Source organism: Bubalus bubalis, chromosome 21 (assembly GCF_019923935.1).
Source record: "Bubalus bubalis isolate 160015118507 breed Murrah chromosome 21, NDDB_SH_1, whole genome shotgun sequence".
In the NCBI taxonomy this organism is placed as follows: domain Eukaryota; kingdom Metazoa; phylum Chordata; class Mammalia; order Artiodactyla; family Bovidae; genus Bubalus; species Bubalus bubalis.
The window spans coordinates 15614568-15636815 of NC_059177.1; positions in this window are offsets into that span (position 1 = coordinate 15614568).

The window sequence follows — 22248 nt, forward strand, 5'->3', positions numbered from 1 at the left end:
CAGAACCCTTTGCGCTGGAATCCATCTTGACTGAGAGATGGACCAGGCGGCAGCCCCACATTTCTTTCCAAGACCTCCTGTTGTGAGACAACTCAGGCAAGTGGTTATCCTCTTGTCTGGCCAAGGTGGGAGGATTTCCGTCAACTGTACCCTGACAGAATTACACGCCACTTTTCAAGGACTGGTCTGCTTAAGGGAAGGAGAAATTGGACAACACTTGGGAAGGAGGGGGGGCTGAGAGGGTTGTTTTTTAAAGACAGAAGAAGTAAGATGGTGTTTGTATGATGGCGAAAGGAATGGAGAGGGGAGAGTTACGGTGTGTTGAGCCCTGAGAGAGGGAAGCTGGACCCAGTCAGTATGTCCCACTCTAGTACCAGAGGGACGGGGACTGAGGCAGAGCGCCGAGGAGGGGTTGGGGAGGGGCCGCGGAGTTTCCCTCAGTGGCCTTTGCCTCCCCCGGGCAGTAGGAAACTGGTCAGAGCAGGGAAGGAACTCGAGCCCGAGGTTGGAGGGACAGTAGAAGCAGAAAGGCAGAAAGCCCTGGAACAGTCAGGCCTGAGGTGGGGGCGGGGCTGCTGCTTGGCCCAGGGAATGCGTGCGCCTGCTGCCGTTCCTCCAGCCGCTCGCCCTGCGCAGGATCCTCAAAGTGAGGAGCACGCTGGTGTCTCGGCTGCTCTCTCTGATGTTCAGTCACTACGTCGCGTCCGAGTCTGCGATCCCATGGACTGCAGCACGCCAGGAGGGGACTTCCCTGTCGTGGAAATAGGGTCTCAGAAGGGAAGGTATCTAGAGCAGAGAGTGAAGCTAGAACCGGAAAACATTTCTCTTACGCCCTCTGCAGTCAGATGAAAGTTGCCTGCCATCCACTGCTTAGTCAGTCAACAAACATGCATCTTATTTACTAAGCACCTATTAAGCTGCGGACCCTGAGCGGTTGCTGAGGATATTAAAATATGGTCTTTCCTTGTTGTTGTTCAGTTGCTCAGTTGTGTGCGACTCTTTGTGACCCCATGGACTGCAGCACACCAGGCTTCCTTGTCCTTCACCATTTCCCGGAGCTTGCTCAAACTCATGTCCATTGAGTCAGTGATGCCATCCAACCATCTCATCCTCTGTCATCCCCTTCTCCTCCTGCCTTCAGCCTTTCCCAGAAATCAGGGTGTTTTCTAATGATTCAGCTCTTCACATCAAGTGGCCAAAGTATTGAAGCTTCAGCTTCAGCATCAGTCCTTCCAATGGATATTCAGAGTTGATTTCCTTTAGGATTGACTGATCTGATCTCCTTGCAGTCCAGGGGACTCTCAAGAGTCTTATCCAGCACCACTGTTTGGAAGCATCCATTCTTCAGCGCTCAGCCTTCTTTATGGTCCAACTCTCACATTCATACACAACCACTGGAAGAACCATAGGTTTGACTATACCGTCTTTCCTACTAGACTGATGTGGCTGGAACTCATTCAGTGATGACACTCTGAAGAGGGAGCTTGTCTTTCTGCCCAAGGGGAGAGGACAGACAGCCTCAGGAATGGGCCTTAAAAATGAGCAGTCTTTTTTTTTTGGAAGAAAGGTGGCAAAGGCTTTCCTGCAGAGGGAACAGCATCTGCCAAGGCCCCAAGATGTGATGTGCTTGGCCTGCCAGCCACGCTTGCCATACAGGAGGGTCCCACAAGAACTGCCAACTCTGCTCTCCTGCTCAGACCCTCTCAGTTTCTTGAACACACCTCACCTTGTTCCCTCTGCCCTAGCTATTTGCAAGACTGATTCCTTATCCCTTAGATCTTATCTCAAAACCCTGTAGGCCTCTACCTAGAGCACCTTTGGACTCTGTCTGGAAGGCCTCTCTCCCACTCACCTGTGCTCCCTCCTCCTGTTTGTCTTTTCTTCATCTGTCCCCCGCCCCACCTCTAGCCTTTATTCATGTCTAATTGGTAAATAAAATCATAAGATATTTAAAGCATATGATGTACTGATTTGATACACATCCATGTTGTGAAATAATTCCCCCAGTGAGTTAATTACCACATCCATCACCTCACACGTTTGAGTTTTCTGTGTGTGTGGGAGAACATTTGAGCTCTACTCTTAGCAAATTTCAGTTATACTATACAGTGCTGTTAACCAGAGTCACCATGGTTTACATTAGATCCTCAAATCTTGTTCATCTCATAGCTGAAAATCTATACCTTTTTAACTTTTACCAGCCTCTCCCTATTTCCCCCACCCCCAGCCCCCAGCAACCACTTTTCTACTCTTGGTTTCTTCCTTTCTTTTTTTTAGATTCAACATATAAGTGGTACCATGTAGTATTTGCCTTTCTCTTTCTAGCTTACTAGACTTAGCACACTATCTGCTAAATTCAGCATGTTGTTGCCAGTGGCAGGATTTCCTTTCTTTTAAGGCTGAATAATGAATATTCCATTGTATGTAGGTACCACGTTTTCTTTATCTGTTCATCCACCAATGGACACTTTGTTCAGTTGTTACCTGGTAAAATCTCTGGCCAGGCCCAGCACATCTGCTCCCATTCCCTCTTGCACTGTCCTTCACTACACTTATCCTATCCCACAAAATTGTTGTTGTTGTTCAGTCACTGAGTTGTGTCTGACTCTTTGTGACCGCATGGGCTGTAGCATGCCATACTTCCCTGTCCTTCATTGAGTTTTCTCAGACTCATGTCTGTTGAGTCGATGTTGCCATCCAACCATCTCATTCGCTGTTGTCCCTTTCTCTTCCTGCCCTCAATCTTTCCCAGCATCAGGATCTTTTCCAATGAGTTGGCTGTTTGCATCAGGTGGCCAAAGTATTGGAGCTTCAGCTTCAGTATCAGTCCTTCCAATGGATGTTCAGGGTTGATTTCCTTTAGGATTGACTGTTTTGATCTCCTCTCAAGAGTCTTCGCCAGCGCCACAGTTTGAAAGCATCAGTTGTTTGGTGCTTAGCCTTCTTTATGATCCAAACTCACATCCTTATATAACTACTGGAAAAGCCATTCAGTTCAGTTCAGTCGCTCAGTTGTGCCTGACTCTTTGTGACCCCATGGACTGCACCACTCCAGGCCTCCCTGTCCATCACCAACTCCCAGAGTTTATTCAAACTCATGTCCATTCAGTCAGTGATGCCATCCAACCATCTCATCCTCTATCATCCCCTTCTCCTCCCCCTTTCAATCTTTCCCAGCATCGGGGTCTCCAGATGCGTCAGTTCTTCACATCAGGTGACTAAAGTATTGGAGTTTCAGCTTCAGCATCAGTCCTTCCAGTGAATATTCAGGACTGATTTCCTTTAGGATTAACTGGTTGGATCTCCTTGCTGTCCAAGGGACTCTCAAGAGTCTTCTCCAACACCACAGTTTAAAAGCATCAGTTCTTTGGCACTCAACCTTCTTTATAGTTCAACTTGCACATCCGTACATGACTACTGGGAAAGCCATAGCTTTGACTAGACAGACCTTTGTTGGCAAATTAATGTCTCTGCTTTTTAATATGCTGTCTAGATTGGCCATAACTTTTCTTCCAAGGAGCAAGTGTCTTTTAATTTCATGGCTCCAATCACCATCTGATTTTGGAGCCCAAGAAAATAAAGTCTGTCACTGTTTCCCCATCTATTTGCCATGAAGTGATGGGACCCAATGCCACGATCTTTGTTTGTTTGTTTGTTTTCTTTTTTTTTCTTTCTAGCGACCCTGTGCACTGTAGACCACCAGGCTCCTCTGTCTATGGGATTTCCCAAGCAATAATAACTGGAGTGGTTTGCCATTTCCTTCTCCATGATCTTTGTTTTTTGAATGTTGAGTTTTAAACCAACTTTTTTACTCTCCTCTTTCACTTTCATCAAGCGGCTCTTTAGTTCTTCTTCTCTTTCTGTCATAAGGGTGGTGTCATTTGCATATGTGAGGTTATTGCTATTTCTCCCAGCAATCTTGATTGCAGCTTGTGCTTCCTCCAGCCCAGCGTTTCTCATGATGTACTCTGCATATAAGTTAAATAAGCAGGGTGGCAGTATACAGCCTTGACGTACTCCATTCCCCATTTGGAACCAGTCTGTTGTTCCATGTCCAGTTCTAACTGTTGCTTCTTGACCTGCATACAGATTTCTCAGGAGGCAGGTCAGGTGATCTGGTATTGCCATCTCTTGTAGAATTTTCCATAGTTTGTTGTGATCCACATAGTCAAAGGCTTTGGCATAGTCAATAAAGCAGAATTAGATGTTTTTTCTGGAACTCTCTTGCTTTTTTGATGATCCAGCAGATGTTGGCAATTTGATCTGTGGTTCCTCTGCCTTTTCTAAATCCAGCTTGAACATCTGGAAATTCATATACTGTTGAAGCCTAGCTTGGAGAATTTTTAGCATTACTTTACTAGCGTGTGAGATGAATGCAATTGTGTGGTAGTTTGAGCATTCTTTGGCATTGCCTATCTTTGGAATTGGAATGAAAACTGACCTTTTCCAGTCCTGTGGCCATTGCCGAGTTTTCCAGATTTGCTGGCATATTGAGTGCAGCACTTTGACAGCATCATCTTTCAAGATTTGAAATAGCTCAACTGGAATTCCATCACCTCCACTAGCTTTGTTCGAAGTGATGCTTTCTAAGGCCCACTTGACTTCACATTCCAGGATGTCTGGCTCTAGGTCAGTGATCACATCATCGCAATTATCTGGGTTATGAAGATCTTTTTTGTATTGTTCTTCTGTGTGTTCTTGCCACCTCTTCTTAATATCTTCTGCTTCTATATCTTTGACTAAATGGACCTTTGTTGGCAAAGTGATGTCTCTGCTTTTTAATATGTTGTCTAGATTTGTCATAGACAGCTCCTTCTTCCAAGGAGCAAACATCTTTTAATTCCGTGGTTGCAGTCACCACAAGAAAAAGGCAATGGCACCCCACTCTGGTACTCTTGCCTGGAAAATCCCATGGACGGAGGAGCCTGGTGGGCTGCGGTCCATGAGGTCGCTAAGAGTCAGACACGACTGAGTGACTTCACTTTCATTTTTCACTTTCATGCATTGGAGAAGCAAATGGCAACCCACTCCAGTGTTCTTGCCTGGAGAATCCCAGGGACGGGGGAGCCTGGTGGGCTGCCGTCTATGGGGTCGCACAGAGTCGGACACGACTGAAGTGACTTAGCAGCAGTCACCACAAAGTTGTTATTTTACTCATTTTCCTGCCTCTCCTACCAGAATACAAGTACCACAAGGTCAGGTATTCTGGTCTCTTTTATTCATCGTGTAACCCCAGGGCCAAATGTCCAGCATAGCGTTTATGCCCCAGAAATCTTCTTGCTTCAGGGAATGAGGGGAGAAGACAGCATCTTGAAGAGATACACTTCAAGGTCGGGAGACTCTTCTCCCCACTCCCTCCACAGCTCCTCCTGCCTCTTGTTTCCTTTATAGCCCTCATCCACTCTGAGGTTCTTTATTTTTTTGCTCTTCATGTAAGGGGTTGAAGATCCATGGGGCTAGTTTTTCTGTTGTTCTTATTCATAGTGGTTTCCTCCAACATCTGGAAAATGCTCATCACAGAGTAAGAACTCAGTGTGCAGTGAAGAAAGAATGAATAGGTGTGTGTGACTGTCTTGCACATCTGGAGGTGGCAGGGGTCACACTGAGCATTGGTGTTGGTGTGTGGGTTGGAGGAGCCAGCCCTTCCTATTGTGAGAAGTTATGAGAAGTGCTTAGAAGTTTTGAGTTATGTATGAGGAAATGTGTGTAGATATGTTAACACACACAAAAAAATTCTGTAAATGGTGGTCAACATGTTTATTTTCAGTTTTATCTATCTATATATCTGACATAAGTGGGGGTTTCATAGAGAAACTTTATAATTCCTGGCTACAGCAAAAGGCAGTACAGAGGGTCTCCAAGGAAACTTAGATACTTGTTCTACAGAGCATTAGATTTCTTAGGGTTTATGGCTGGTTCGTAACTGGCCTAAATCTCTTTCCAAAGCCTTCGGTGAGATCTATAAATTGCCTGGTTCTCCACATGGCAGGAGCCCGATGTTTCTGAGAAATCACAGCTGCTAATTGCCTCTTCCCTGGGACTCAGAGAAATGAATTGTGTGCAAGGGGGATGATTTCTCCCCACTTCACAGCGCCACCTGCACCTCCACCTCCAGGAATGGGACTGGTGGATGGGTCTGAAACCCAGATTTTTGGTTTTGCTGATATCAGATTGAGGCAGCCCTGAGGCCCCTCTCCTCTCCAGGTGGTCACCCCTGGGCACTTGGCCTTGGGGGCCCTCAGTGGAAGCATGGTTCCCAAGTCCATCCGTCAGTGGAATTTTCTGGCTCTGTGAGTGTGAGCACTTGCCCCGTGGTTCTATTAAAGTGCAAATATGTCTCTGCAGCTGTAGAGAAGGTTTCTGTGGACACGAGCAGCAAGGCGACATCAGGGGTGTGTCTGGTCGAAGTTCGCTTGTATCACTCGTGAGGCAGCCTCCACCCGTGAAACAGATCTGTGCTAGTACCTGCTCTTGCAGGAAGCCCTGTCCCTCTGAGAGATGCTTGCTTCTGAGGGGGCCAAGCAAAGAGGAACCTAGAGCCTGGCTTTAGCGCTGCACAGTAGAATTTCCCACAAATAAAATAAAGAATGTTCTGAGTTCTTTACTTCAGCCAGTCTCTGAGGTGCCCTTCCCTCACAGAATCCCTGCATCATCTCACTCAGGAACCACTGTGAGATACTTTCCACACAGAGTTATCTGGCTGAGCCTGAGGAGTGCAGTGGGGAGGGATGTGGGCTGGGGTTCCTGGGAGCAGGGCGCCATAAAGTGAGGGCTGTTTCTGAGATTCACGGATCCAGGATTTCTTTTTTTTTTTTTTTTTTCCATTTTTAATTGTTTTAAGTGTTCATTCAACAGAATATGTTCATTTTTTTTTTTTTTGAGAAGTATAGAACAAGATTATTTATTGGAGGACAGTTGCTTTACAAAAAATTGTGTTAGCCTCTGCCACACATCACCACAAATCAGCCACAGGTATACACATGTCCCCTCTCTCCTGAGCCTCCCTCCCATGTCCCTCCCATCCCACCCCTCTAGGTTGTCACAGAACATTGGCTCGAGCTCCCTCTTTTACACAGCAAATTCTCACTTACTGCCTGTTTTACATATGGTCCACAAGCCTGTTCTCCATGTCTGCATCTCCACTGCTGCCCTGCAAATAGGTTCGTCCGTACTATCTTTCTAGATTCTACATGTATACGTTAATAAACAATATTTGTCTTTGTCTTTCTGACTTACTTCACTTTGTTTAATAGGCTCTAGGTTCATTCATCTCGTTGGGACTGACTTGATTGTATTCTTTTTTATAGCTGAGTAATATTCCATATATATTAATTGTGTGTATATATACCACAGTTTCTGAATCATTCATCTGTCAGTGGACGTAGAGGTTGCTTCCATGTCCTAGCTATTGTGAAGAGTGATGCTGTGAACACTGGGGTACACGTTCTCTTTCAGTTACGGTTTTCTCATAGTGTGTGCCCAGTAGTGGGGTTGTTAGGTCATATGGTAGTTCTATTCCTAGTTTTTAAAGGAATCTCCATACAGTCCTCCATAGTGGCTGTTTACATTCCCACCAACAATGCAAGATGGTTCTGTTTTCTCCATATCCTCTCCAGCATTTATTGTTTGTAGATTTTTTAGTGATAGCCATTCTGACCTGTGTGTGGTGATACCTCATTGTGGTTTTGATTTGCATTTCTCTAATAATGAGGGATGTTGAGCATCTTTTCATGTGTTTGTTGACCATCTGTATGTCTTCTTTGGAGAAGTGTCTATTTAGGTCTTCTGCCCATTTTTTGATTGGGTTGTTTGCTTTTCTGGTATTGAGTTGTATGAGCTACTTATATATTTTGGAAATTAATCCTTTGTCAGTTGTTTCAGATCCAGCATTTCTAAGGAAGCCTGGGTGGGTGGATTTTCAAGTCCATGGTGACAGTCACCAGACACATTTCTTTTCTTTCTACATAAGGTCATATTAACAAGGATGCTATTTTGTTTTCCCTATTCTGGTATAATTTCCCCACAATGGTGAGACAGGGAAAAATCCCTCTCTCTCCACTCTGGCCTTTGCTTCAACACACTTTGGTATAAGAAGGTGTGAACTGTAAGTGCCTGGTGGGTATCATTTTCCTTCTGTCTGTGAGTGGGAGGAGCTGCAGAAGATGTTAATTCACACACATCAAAAATGCACACTTTCCTTTGGCTGCCAAAGAGAGAGCAATGGAAGCTAGCACAGAGCTTCAGGCTAATCAGTTAACTCTTTGCAAGAGATTTGAAAGAAAAAAAATCTCCAGGCTAAGGAAAGTCACCACAGCTTCCAAAAACTCAAGCAACTTTTCTCCACTGTAATGATGCCAGAAATACTCTCCGAGGACACACCAGTGTCTGTAGGACCCGGGGAGGGGTGTTAAAACTCCAGGGCGCCCCCAGGCAGAGGCTGTCACAGCCAGCGTTAGTGAGAATTCTAGTTTCGATCTCCCATCAATCTGGGGGTTTGCTGTTCTGTTGTCATTGTTTCTGCTGGGGTGGTACCTTGTTTGAGACGGTTTACACGGTGAATAGTTGAACCTGAATTTGAACTCAGACTCTGTCTCTTACAACCAAGGGATGTCCCAAGTCTGGTTCTTCAGAAGCAGGGGCTTTACATGCAGTGTTTAACTGGTAAATACTCCCAGGAAAACCCAGGAGAGACTGGGGAAGTGGGACCCTGCGGGGAGGGAGCTGGGAAGGGATGAAATATGCAGCATCAGATAATATCCCACAGAGGGAAGGCTCTCACTTGGCTCCATTCCCTGGGAGCTCTGGGGTCAGTGTCCCATTGGGAGTAAAGGCCCTAGCCATTTATCCATTTCCCGGGGTCACAGTTTACCCCCCCTGCCTCCAGCTCCCCAACATAACACACCATCATAAACCTCCTGGTATTTTGTGAGAATTTCCATAGGACTTGTGTACACAGGAGGGGGCTTGCTGGGTGATGGAGATTTTGCTCACCGCTGCCTGAAAGCTGTCCAGAGAGGTGGTTGCAACTTTGCCCTCCCAGCTGTGCAGGGTTCCACCTCCCCACATTTCTAGCTTTGCCTTTCGAGTGGGTGTGAGCAGACCTCTTGCTTGAATTTGAATTCCTCCAATCACTGCCGCCCTAGAGCTACTCTTCACGTATTCATTGGCCGTTTGGTCTCCCCACCTGTGTGTTGCTTGATGACCACTTGGTTTCCTCCTGAAACTGGTGGCATTAGAGTTGTCGATTTGTAACCGAAGATATATTTGAGAGTCTGGATACGGGTCTTTGGATTTTCGACACTGCAAATACCTTCTCAGTTTGTCATGGTGTGGAAATGTTCTCTCCTGTCCTTTAACCAACCAGACGTGCAACTGTTGAGTCACAAGTGTTAACTGAACACGTACTGTGCACCAGCCCGTGCGAGGTGCTTGTCCTATTTCCCTCTGCTTGGAGCAGACCTCAGACTGCGAGGCGGGTGGAAGCGGTTCATCTGGGCTGTGAAGACAACACTTGTAGGGTGTGATCTGGGGAGAGGGGAGGCCGCCGGTAAACAGTGTGTCATCCAGCAAGCTACTCTGTCACGCGAGGGGGACTTCCTCCTGCGGAGACGTCAGGGGCTTAGCGCCATCCTCCTGGAGAGGCGAGGGAGCCAGGTGTTTATACACCAGTCAGTTGTTAACTGTGGAGGGTGGGGAGGGCGTGAAGTCCCCAGCACTTCAGGCTTGCTGCCAAGGCAGTCAAATGGGCTCTAGCAGCAAGAGAAAGGTCTCCCCAAAGCAGTACAGGGACTTGGAATCCCCTACCTCCTGCCAAGGGTGCCCTGAAATGGTGAGGGTATGTAGACAGGGCACCAAGAGCGCCTGCCACCCTGCTGTGTCATAGCATCCCTAGCCCAAACATCAGACAAAACCAAAACAGAAACTCTCATGAGCAGGCATGATTCTAGACATTTTTTAAAAGATTGGGTGAAGTAAGCAGCATGGAGTTAAGTGGCAGAGCAATGATTCAAAAAGATAATTACCTGAGGAGTTTATAAAAGGCAGGTTCTAGGCCTGGGGTGAGGCCCAGAGATCTGGATTTTTTTTTTTTTTAACTTTTAAACTTTACATAACTGTATTAGTTTTGCCAAATGTCAAAATGAATCCGCCACAGGTATACATGTGTTCCCCATCCTGACCCCTCCTCCCTCCTCCCTCCCCATTCCATCCCTCTGGGTCGTCTGATGTAGGTATTTGTGTTAGTTTATCTATTTTTGTAAAACAAATGAGCTCAATACTTAGCTGAAAACAACAAAACATTGTCTCCCCCAGTTTCTGAAGGTCGGAAATCCAGGGTAGCCTGCTGGGTGGTTCTGGCTCAGGGTCTCTTACAAGTTGCTGTCAACGTGTGATTCATGGTCAAGTTTGCTCATGTGTTCCTCATGGGCTGTTGGTGAGGGAACTGTTCAGTGTCTACACCTACATGCATGATAAAAGTGTGCAGAACTTGGGAATTGCCTGGTGGTACAATCATTAGGATTTGGTACTCTCCCTGCTGTGGCCCTGGGTTCAATCCCTGGTCTGGGAACTAAGATTCCAAAAGTCACGGGGCACGGCCCCAAAAAATGTGTAAGAACTCAATACACCCACACACACACACACACACTTGTACAAATAAAACTGGGGACGATTGAACCACGTCCACATGGGTTATATCAACACCAGTGTCTTGGTTGTGATAATGCAGTGTGCTTTTGTGAGACGTTCCCATGAGGGACCCTGGCTAAAACACACATCAGGTCTCTGTATAATTTCATACAACTGCATGAGGATATACAGTGATCTCAAAAAGTTAAACAAAACAAAACTCAGGCAAGAATATCCACAGCAGCCTCATTCATAATCACCTTCAACTTAAAACCACCTCAAAGCACATAAAACCAAAGTACAGGTAACCAGACCGAGGTAGACTGACCCAGTGGGACAGCGTAGAATGATAAACATGAATGAAGTACAGCTCGCTGTACAGAGTGCGAATGAACAGCGCGTGACACGGAGTGAAGGAGGCAGGGCATGAAAATGCACACAGCGTGGGCCCATCCACATATGTAAAAACCTGGCAAAACCCAGTCTACACTGTGAGAAGTCAGGAGAGCATGCCCTTTGTGGTTGGCTGTGCTAACAGAAGGGATGCCCCAAGGGGCTTCTCAGTCCTGGAAATGGTCCCTCAGTCATCTGGGTGCTGGTTACCTGGGTGTGTCCTTTTTGGGGAGATTCATCAAATCATTCATTTATGATATGTGTGCTTCTCTATAAGGGTGCATCAGTAAAAGTTTCAGAAATATTTAACTTATGAAATCAGTCCTGAATATTCATTGGAAGGACTGATGTTGAAGCTCCAATACTTTGGCCACCTGATGCAAAGAACTGACTGGAAAAGACCCTGATGCTGGGAAAGGTTGAAGGCAGGAGGAGAAGGGGACGACAGAGGATGAGATGGTTGGATGGCATCACTGTCTTGATGCATATGAGTTTGAGTAGGCTCTGGGAGCTGGTGATGGACAGGGAGGCCTGGTGTGCTGCAGTCCATGGGGTTGCAAAGAGTCCGACACGACTGAGCGACTGAACTGAACATATGAACTTGGAGGGCATTACACTAAGTAAAGTAAGTCAGACAGAGAAAAACAGATACTGTTTTGTATCAGTTACAAGTGGAATCTAAAAAATACAACAAACTAGTGAATATAATAAAAAGGAAACAAACAGGTATAGAAAACAAACTAATGAATATAATAAAAATGAAACAGACTCAGTTACAGAGAACAAGCTAGTGGTTACCTGTGAGGAGAAAAGGGGGTAGAGGATTAAGAGGCACAAACTATTATGTATAAAATAAATAAGCTACAAAATATATTGTACAACAGGGATTATAGCCAATATTTTATAATAACTGTAAATGGTGTATAACTTTAAAAATTGTGAGGGACTGTGCTGTAGACCTATAACATATAATATTGTATAGCAGCTATATTTCTAAAAAAACAAATAATACTAAGTTACCTTAATACCTAGTATTAATTGAGTGCTACCTGCCAGGCCCTTTCCTAGCCACTTTGTGTATTTTGTCATTTCACTTTTTGAGGAAGTTTTCATTATTATCCCCACTGTACAGATGAGAACACTGAGGTGAAGGGAAGTCGTTTTCTAGGGCCACCCAGCTGTCCTGTGAAGGACGTGGATGGAAATCCCCAATGTTCATTATTACTTTGGATTCATAGACAAGGCCAAGCCATTAGCAGCATCACTGAAAGTGGTCCTGTTCACTCAGCAACACACGATTGCCCTGGTAACACAGAATGTGGCCCTTTGCCCAAAGGAGGAGGACCCCTACAAAGAACACTTGTGAAATACAAGCACTTTATCTTTCACTGAAAGCCAGGATAAGCCCAGGGAAAGGGATGAACTGTTAATTAATAAACACTATAATTAAGTAGGGAGGCCTCCATTCAAACCACCAGGATTGTAGTTGACCATGGAAGTGTGAAAATGACCATGATTAATGAACTAGCTAATAGCGTTGTCCCCTTAATGACATTCTTTCATGTTGTAGCAGGAGCACATGTGGTGATGGCAGATCTGCCAGTGGGCAAACCAATGTAGCTTTCTTTAACTGTTTCTGGTTTCTACCCTGGAGTGCCATTCGGGTGGTGAGACATTTTTAGTCAATTCAGGGCTTTTTCCCTTCCCCTTGTCCCCGGGGGAGAGTCACAGGGTGACGGTATGTAGGGTGTAGGCCTTGGCGGTGGTAAGGGGGCCATCTGGCTCCCATTGTCACGTGTCCACCCCAGCATCCCAGGATGACAAGCTCCAGATACGACAATGCACACTGACATTCTGGCACACTGGCTGCTGCCGAGACGTCCTGTCCCTCCTTGGTGGACAGTCCTCTCCCCTGATCTGCTACTGTGTTCTCCTTGTCTGGGGAAGGGACAGTTAGGTTTTCTTCCTCAGGGCAGCCCACAAGCACGACTGATTGATGAGTGTGCAAAGCCCGCTCCCTTACTTGAAGATGGTGTCATGTTCTTTTTCCTGACATCAAATACACTGTTTATCCCAACAACAATTCTGCAATTTACCATCAACAACTGGTTGTCCAGCAATTCATTCAATAATGACACTAACTCCCCAGAGTCAGACTCCAGGCTTAAGGGTTCAGTTCTACAAGATTGCCCTTACTTCAGAGGCCAGCTTCAAATGGGGTGTCTGGGCCACCCACACTTCTGCCTGGCCTCCTACAAATAGAGGGGATGCCATGATCCCCTCAGGTTGACAGTGTGTTAGAATCATTCACAGGAGAGTGCTTGCCTACTATTCCTGCTTTATGTAAATGCTACAACTCAGGAATAGCTGAATAGAAAAGATGCAAAGGGCAAGGAATGGGGGTGAAGGAGAATGTAGTTCCCATGCCCTCTCTGGGCCACCACCCTCTTAGGACCTCACTGTTCACCCACCTGGAAGCTCTGCACCCTATCACTTAGGGGGGTTGTAGAGGTACATGGAATGATTGAGTCAGTCATTGGCCATTGGTCAATCGTTGGCCATTTGAATCTAATCTCAAACTCTTCTCTCCTTTCTGGAGGTCAGGGAGTGGGGTTAACCATTCCAACCCTCTAACGATGGCTTAATCTTTCTGGCCACCAACCCCCATTCTGAAGCTCTCTAGAGTCCCCTAGTCACCAGTCATTCATTAGCATCCCAAAGATGCTCTTCACATTCCCTTGCCTCTCCAGTCCCTACAACTCTCAGATCATTTCCATTGGTTAGGATCCCCTGAGATACAAGTAAGAAAACCTAACACAAACCAGCTTAAATGATTTCTGGATTGGTCATCTAGAAGCCCAGGGGATGGGTGGGCTTTAGGGTTAACTTAGTCGGAGTCCCAACTCTGATGCCTAGGCATTGCTTTTTGCTTCACTCTCCCAGATATTGGCATCATCTTCTGTTTAAGGACAGGTAAAGCCCAGGCAGCCCATCTACAGCTCACATTCAAGGGAAGAGAGTGATACAGAACCAATTCAGGAAGCTTTTCAGCAGAGTGAGGGAAACTTCCCCCCAGACCTGCTGGCAAACTTTGCTTAGAATCTCAGTGGCCTGAATTTGGCCATGTGCCCCTTTCTGAACCCATCAAGCCCAGCCCTGGAGCTGAGGGTGGTATCTGCTTCCCTCCCAACTCTTAGGCTGTTTATAAAAGAAGAATTCATGAATAACACATCAGGGTGCTCCCCCCTTCCTGAGAAATGAGGGAGGGGGGACTTCATGCAGGGTGGACAGATGGTAATGTTCACACACGATATTACTATCCAGTGGCTGGGATGGGGACAGGGCTCAGGAGGCTTTCCTGGGAACTCCTCAGGTTCAATATGTTGCTCAGCCTAATACAACAGTCAGATGCTCTGTGAATGGTTACACAAGTTTACATTCTAAAAGAATAGTGGAGGGTTCTCATTTTTTGACATTTTCACCAGTACTTAGTATTACCTCCCTTTCTAATCTCATTATTACTTTAATTTTCACTCTCTTGAACTCTGGAGAGAATGCTCATTTTATCATGTCTGGGCAGACAGTTCATTTCTTCCCCAGTAAATTGCCTATTTATAGATTTTCCTGGTATATTTCTTGCCCATTCTCTACATATCCTAGACCAGGGTCAACAACCTTTTTCTGTAAAAGGCTGGTTATGAAATATGTCAGATTTTGTGGGCTGCACAGTCTGTCACAACCACTCAACTCTGATGATATAGCACAGAGCAGCCACAGAACAAACAGGCATAGCTGTGTTCCAGTAAAAGCTTATTTACAAAAACAGGCTACATATACTGAATATAATTCTCTGTGCTCTACAGCCGGACCTTGTTGTTTATCTATTTTGTATGTAATAGTTGGTTTTTGCTCATCCCAAACTGCTAATTTATCCCTTTCCTGTCCCCTTCCCTCTTTGGTAACCATAAGCTTGTTATCTATGTCTGTGAGTATCATATTTTAGATTCCACATACAAGTGATATCATATATTTGTCTTTCTCTGTCTGACTGACTTCACTTGGTATGATCATCTCTAGTTCCATCTATGTTGCTGCAAGTGGCATTATTTCATTCTTTTTATGGCTGAATAGTATTCCATTCTGTATGTATAGCACATCTTTATCCACTCATTTGTCGATGGACATTTAGGTTGCTTCCATGTCTTGGCTATCATAAATAGGGATGCAGTGAATATTGGGATGCATGTGTCTTTTTGAATTATGCTTCTCTGGGGATGTATGCCCAGGAGTGGGATTGCCAGATCATATGGTAGTTCTATTTTTTCATTTTTTAAGGAACCTCCATACTGTCCTCCATAATGGCTGTTAGCAATTTACACTTCCACCAACATTACAGGAGGGTTCCCTTTTCTCCAGGCCCTCTCCCACATTTGTTATTTGTAGAGTTTTTGATAATGGCCATTCTGACCAGTATGAGGGGTACCTCATTGTAGTTTTGATTTGCATTTCTCTAATAATTAGCAATGGTGAGCATCTTCATGTGCCATCTGTATGTTTTCTTTGGAGAGAAATGTCTGTTTAAAACTTCTCATTTTCTGATTGTTTGTTTATTATTAAGTTGTATCAGCTCTTTGTATATTTTGGAAGTTAAGCCCTTGTCAGTCATATCATTGCAGATATTTTCTCTGAGTTTTTAGGTTGTCTTTTCATTTTGTTTATGGTTTCCTTTGCTGTAGAAAACCTTCTAAGTTTGGTTAGGTCCCATTTGTTTATTTTTGTGTTTATTTTTGTGTTTATTTCTGTTGCCTTGGGAGACTGACCTAAGAAAACACTGGTATGATTTATGTCAGAGAATGTTTTGCCTATGTTTTCTTCTAGGAGTTTTATGGTGTCGTGTATTAAAGTTTTTAAGCCATTTTGAATGTTTGTACTTAATCTCCTTCACCTGTTTCACCCAGCTCCCAGCCCCAATCCTTCTGTATGTGAGTCAGCTTCTGTTTTGTTTTGTTTGTTCACTTGTTTTTTTTAGATTCTGCATATGAAACATGCAGTATTTTTATTTCTCTGTCTGACATATTCACTTGGCATAATATATTCTAAGTCTATCTGTGTTTTGTAAATGACAAGATTTTATTTTTTATGATTCAGTAATATTCCATTGTGAGTGTGTGTGTGTGTATATATCACACACATATATATATACATCTTCTTAATCCATTCATTTTCAATGGACATTTAGGTTGCTTCCATATCTTGGCTATTATAAATAATACTGCAATGAACATAGAAGTGCCTATATCTTTTTTGAATTAATGTTTTCATTTTCTTTGGGTAAATACCCAGAAATGGAATTCCTGGATCATAGGGTAGTTCTTTCTCAGTAGCTCAGCAGTAAAGAACCCACTTGTAATGCAGGAGATGTAGGTTTGATCCCTGGGCTGGGAAGATTCCCTGGAGGAGAAAATGGCAACCCACTCCAGTATACTTGCTGGGAAAATCCCATGGATGGAGGAGCCTGGCAGACTGTAGTCCATAGGATTGCAGAGTCAAACGTGACTGAGCACGTACGCACTTGGTCGTTCTTTTTAAGTATTTTTAGGAACCTCCACACTGTTTTCCATACTGGCTGCACCAATTTACATTCCTACAAACAGTGCACAAGGATTCCCTTTTTTCTGCATCCTCACCAACACTTGTTATTGTCTTTTTGAGAATAGCCATTGTCGCACGTGTGAAGAAATGTATCATTGTGGTTCTGATTTGCATTTCTGTGATTAATCCCTTCATTTTAGACAATGCAAAATCTCCAAGTTTTCACCCAGCTGTTAGCTTTGTCTAAAATGTTCTCTTTCTTTCTTTGAACAGAATCCTTAATTTTGATGTAGTCTAATGCTTCCCGTTTTCATCTGAAGGTTGTGCTTTGGGGATTATGTTAAAAGACTCACCTTGTCATCCCAACAATGCAAAGATATTCTGCTCCTTTCTTTCCCAATAACTCCTTATTTCTGCAAGCTTTCACACTGAGTGTAGCCTTGGACATGTCAGGTATTTCCTTTTGTGTATGATGTGGGATGTAGCTTTATCTTTCTCCCTGTAATGAACTACTCTCCTCACACACATAGTCAAACCATCCATCCTTTCCCCACTCACCTTTCTTGGAAAGAAGAAAGGAGAAGCTGAAAGGCTTCCTCTCCAACCAAATACTGGTCCTCAGCGCTTAGCCTGCTCACCATGTCCAGGCCTAATGGCCTCTTTCTGTTCCCCTGTTCATACTCAGGGCCTCTGGCCTCAGTAAACATTGGACAAGCTTTCCATGGACTGTTCCTTTGAAACTGTGTGTAATTATCAGTCAAATCCATTTCACTTACCTTCAGGAATCAAGATCATTTTAAAACTTGCATGTCCTCTGAGTGGCTGTACCCTAAACAATAAGATGTTGCCCCAAGTTGTTTTCCTTGGAGTCACTTGTGTGTAGTTTGAACTAGTTTAGACTGGGTGGGACCATTGACCCTCTAACTGGGCATGTGCGAGTGTCCTCGATGACCCTTTGAACATGCAGAGACCTATAGCATAGTTAAGCCTGTGCAGAAGGATGACCACACCTTTCTCCAATCACCTGTCCCCATATTCCCCACCTTCCCCAGGCTCCCTACGCCTCAGATCGCCCTGTGTCTTCATTCATTATCCCATAAATACCCCCAGCCACTTGGTTTTAGGGAGGGGGATCTGAGATTTTTTTTTTTCCCAGCTCCTCAGTTGGCTACTTTGGGAATAAGCTATCTCTTTGCTGCAAACCTTGGCATCTCAGTGTTCTGCCTTGCTGAGAGTCTCTCAAAACGAACCTCTTTGCCTGGGCTGCTCCCTTGTTGCACAAAGGGTCCTTCCTCATGCTTCAGACCTTATGTCAAATAACAGCTCGCAGATGTCTTACCTGAATACCAGCTCATCTGCTCTGCTGTTTAACCTGATTGGAAATTCCCACTTTCACTTGCTTACCTGTTTATTGTCTGGCTCTCCCTATCACAGTGTGGGTTCCAAGCAGGCAGAGGCCGGAACTGCATCACTCGCCAGTCACTGCCTCCACTGTGCCTGACACTCAGCAGACCTGAATTAGAGTTCTCAGGAAAAAACAGAACAAATGAGCAAGCGTAATTGATTTTTCAGAGGCAATGGGTCATTAGATTGCACCAGCATTGTCCAATAAATTTTCTCACCGTCTTTGACAATGTACAGAATTAGAATTAAGGTTTGTCCTTCAGCCCCACCCTCCCGTACACTTTCATCATTTAATGAAACATCTCAGGAGCTGGAGTGTATTTATCACACCTGCATTTATTCACAGTTCGATGAGAGCCCTTGTTAACTCCCTTAAAATGTCTGATTGAATTTCATGTGGAAGCGAATGCCACAGATTAAATATATGTTGTGTGAAGCAGCTTCCCATTTTATCACAGTCTGTGTGCTGCCAGAAAAGCATTCTGCATGTTAATTAAGATAGCTGGGGAATTTTTAAAAGATTTCTTTTTCTCTCTTTAACTTTCTAATGCATTCAGAGAAAGGGAACTAAGGCAACTCTTTGCAAAGCTGTAAAAAATCAGTGTCAAGTCGATGGCTTGCAGGGTCCCCGTGAGGTTCAGTGACAGGCCTGGGCCCTGTCTGTGGGTGTCAGCGGCAGGCGGATCCTGAGAGCTGGCTGCAGAGGAGCTGGGGCATACTGCAAGGAGGAGGTTCTGACTTCTGGCTTCAGTAGGAACAGTGCCCTTTTGGCTAAGACGGGAATTTCACCCAGAGAATGGTTAAGCAAGAGGGATGTGGTGTGGGAAGTGATCAAATCCAAGTGAACAAGATGAATTGGGATAGTGGGAAAGTGGAAAAACCCGACCTTCCTCCCAATTAAAATATCAGCACAGCCAGGACAGTGTGGCAAGACCGAAGGGGCGCTGCTGACACCTGCTTTGCATGCGGAGGAACAAGGGCACGTTGGTCTCCCTGCTGCTGCTGCTGCTAAGTCGCTTCAGTCGTGTCCGACTCTGCGCGACCCCATAGCCGGCAGCCCACCAGGCTCCCCCGTCCCTGGGATTCTCGAGGCGAGAACACTGGAGTGGGTTGCCATTTCCCTCTCCAATGCACGAAAGTGGAAAGTGAAAGTGAAGTTGCTCAGTGGCAATGGCACCCCACTCCAGTACTCTTGCCTGGAAAATCCCATGGTCTCCCTAAGGGGCCCAAATTCAGAAGGTGCATAGTGATGTGAAAACAGCAGGGGCTTGGGAGCATGGGTCAAAATCCTGGCTCAGCCCCTTGCTTGAACAAGTCACTGACCGGTCCCCAGTGTCTCCATCCCTGAAATGAGCACGGGGTCACTATGGGTCTAGGAAGCTCGGGTGCTGCTGGCACCTGGCCAGCCTGCAGCAAACGGCACTCGATGCCACTAGGCGAGAACCTGAGCTCCCTTCTTGCGGGAGGACCCAGCGCCCTGATGAGTGTCTGATCCCCCTTTCACCTTTCCGCTCCTCCCATCCAGCCCTCACTCACCGTTAAAACACAGCCGGCCGTTTAATGGCAGAAAAGATGTGAGGATGACATGGGGAGTAGTTCTAACTGAATGATTCCAGTGAGCTCTGGTGAGGGGGGAAACACTCACAAATAGTTCCAGAATACCGCTGCTTACTCGAGAACACCTGACCCAGAGCGTAGGAGCCAGGCTTTATCAGAATAGTGTTCCAGGTGGGGTGACATTGGAAGCCACAAGCAAATGTCTGCCCAGAACCGACACAAAATTTCTCCTGCCTGACACCCTGTCCTGGACCCTGTGTATTGCCGTGCCTTTCCCAGTTGTGACCAGCAGGGGGCGGCACCTCTCTCGTGTCCATGTGCACAGTCCTCTGGGTAGGGTTCCCTGCCTCCCAGTCAGATCTGACTCCCTTCCAGTCTCAGCTTCCTGCCTCCTCGCCCCTCTGAGATGGGACCCTGGCTCTTTCTTCCTGTGTCTGGTAGACTGCAGGGAGGGGCTGTGGCTGAGAGCTGAGCTGGGATCTACCCCGCCTCTGCCCCCCAGGCTGGGGAACAGATGCCCTGGCATTCTTGGCACTGGGTTAACTGCTTGCTCTGCTTCCCAGTGCATTCCACGTAGGACAAGCCCTTGGAGAGACCCAGGAGGGTCCTGTCTCCAGCAGGGACAGAAAGGCCTTAAGGGACCCTCAGTCATGAGATAGCCCCATCAGAGATGATACAGCCCTCTGAGGGCTGTCTGAGACCAGGGCTGACACACACCCTGAAGATGTAATATGCTCTGAAGAGGTGACATGCCTCTCACCCCACAGAGGAGACACAGCCCGTGGAGCTCAGCATACCCCGCCACTTTGGGCGTCAGAACCACCTCTGTGACCCAGCATGCCCCGCAGTTTCTGCCCCACAAGCCCTGCTCCTAGGTTCCAAGATCACAGTCCAGAGAGCAGTGGACAGACAACCCACAACAGAGACCTGGGCCAGCTCAGCTCGGGCCCCAGCCTGAAGGTGGCTGCTACCCCTGGGTTGGGACCCTACTCAGGAGGAAGGGGGCCTCCAAGCCCCAGCTCTCTGCCCACCAGAAGCTGTTAGTTTCAAGTCTGACAGACAGAGATAAGCGACAAGAACTGTTGAGAGGGAGAGTCATTTCTGATGCATGAATAATGAACTAATTTAATCCTGGGTTCCTCTTAGGCCTCCCATTTAGTCATTTGTTCCATGTCTTAATGGCCTGAGTTCTTTATCAGGCTGTGACAGAGGGGAGCTGTGAGTCACCACACCAGGGATGTGACGGTGACCTATATACCAGGACCCAGGAAGCAGGTCCTGATAGTCAGGTGTCAGCTCCACCCTCCCTGTCCTCCTGTCTCTGCACCCAAGTGTGGGAAGGAGGCAGGCTTGGTGGCCTCTAGGCACATTTGCCCATGCACAGCTTTTCAGCTGGGTCATATGCAAGCCCTCTGATTTTTTTAGGATCAATGTTGGGGGGAAGATGGGGATGATAGAAGTCCAGCCCCTGCCACGCAGGCCACCTTCGGCTGCTCTGTGAGTGGGATAAGGCCTGGGCGTCAGGCTGCCGCAGTCCTGCTCATGTCCCAGCTGGCCGCCACTTTCTGTCTCTGTGACCCCGGTGCATTGCTTCACTACTGAGCATCAGAAAAAATGCTCCCAACGGTGAAGGCTTTCACCTCCGCCTGGCGGCCTGCATCTGTTCTTTGAATCAGAATCTGTTACCTTCAGCCTGCTAGGTCTTTTGCGTGTATTTTTCACACAAGAATACTGAGCCTGGGGAGAGGCGAAGCCCCTTCAGGAAAAGGGTGAGAGAGTGACTGGTGAAGAGGGAAGGGGAGATGAGCGCCTGAGAAGGCCGGGAATCGGGACACAGGCGCTGCTAGGTCAGTCCCTGACCTCCTCCTCCGGCCCTCAAGATGGCCTCACACGGGATGAGCAGGCAGGGGGTGGGCAGACTGCCGTGGCCACTGAGAGGCAAGGAAGGAAATCACAGCGGTGGGGGGATCTACTTCTGTGGACAGGACATTGGAGAGGGTGGGGAGAGGAGAAGAGAGGTGTGGGCAGTGGTATTTGCATAGTTAGTACCCCTGTTGGCATTTAACCTGCGAAACAAAGACTATTGTGTCCATTTTACAGGTAGATAAACTCAGGGTGGAAAAGTTATTAATATATGGTTGTCTAAGCAGCAGAGCTGGTGCCAGTGGCCCTTGTCTTCCTCCAGTCTCTCTGCCTCCTGTCCCATGCACAAGACCGCCTGCTCTGTGATGACGGGTGTCCTCCAGGGTGGTCTGGCGGTCACTGGTCATTCCCATGTACAGCACACTCTTTGAGTCTCCTCCCACTCCTGGGAGAAAGGCCGGAACAAGGACCACTACACACACACACACACACACACACACGGAATGTCTTATTAAAGCATAGCATACAGACAACTGTGCATATTGCAAGTGCACAAGCCCTCTGAATAGTCATAAGGGCTACAATTTTAACCTCATTTCACCCAAAGAAAACTGGAGTATAGGGAAGTTAGGTCATATCCCCAAGTCTGCTCATGTACTGAGCAGTGGGGGCAGCATTCCAGCCTACATTTCTCTTTAAAAAAGAAAAATTTTATTGGAGTCTAGTTGCTTTACAATGTTGGGTTAGTTTCTGCTGTACAGCAAAGTGAATCAGCTATATGAATACATATATCCTCTCTTCATCACCACAGAG